Source organism: Carlito syrichta, unplaced genomic scaffold (genome assembly GCF_000164805.1).
Source record: "Carlito syrichta isolate Samal-C Ts95f unplaced genomic scaffold, Tarsius_syrichta-2.0.1 Scaffold315927, whole genome shotgun sequence".
NCBI classification, from domain to species: Eukaryota; Metazoa; Chordata; class Mammalia; order Primates; family Tarsiidae; genus Carlito; species Carlito syrichta.
In genome coordinates this window covers 22,494-23,118 of record NW_007260023.1, presented here as the reverse complement: position 1 = coordinate 23,118, position 625 = coordinate 22,494, and positions in this window count along the sequence as shown.

Here is a 625-nt window from a genome sequence, read left to right as displayed (position 1 = left end):
ATCAAGAAAATCTGAAAGACTCAACAAAAAATCTCCTGGAACTAATAAGCAATTATAGCAAGGTTGCAGGATACAAAGTTGATATACAAAAATCAATCCCTTTCTTATATACCAAGAATGAATAAGTAGAATTTGAAATTAAAAACAATACCATTTATATCAACACCCAAAAAGAAAGGAAATACTTAGGAATACATTTAGCAAGATATGTATAACATCTACATGAAGAAAACTGTAAAACTCTGATGAAAGAAATCAAAGAAGAATTAAAATACATGGAGATATGTTCCATGTTTATAGGTAGGAAGACTCAATAATGTCAAGACTTCCTAGCTGGATATATAGATTCAATTAATCTAAATAAAAATTCCAACAAGTTATTTTGTATATATTGACAGACTGATTCTGAAGTTTATATGAAGAGACAAAAGACCTAAGATAGCCAATGTAATACTGAAGGAGAAGAACAAAGTTGAAGGACTGACACTACTCAACATATAAAGCTACAGTAATAAAGACAGTGTGGTATTGCATTCTCTGTGTGGCTAAGTGCCAAGCACTTTATTTTAATTATTAATTTATTTTTTTCCCGGTACTCATTTCAACTTATCTTTTTTTTTTTTTT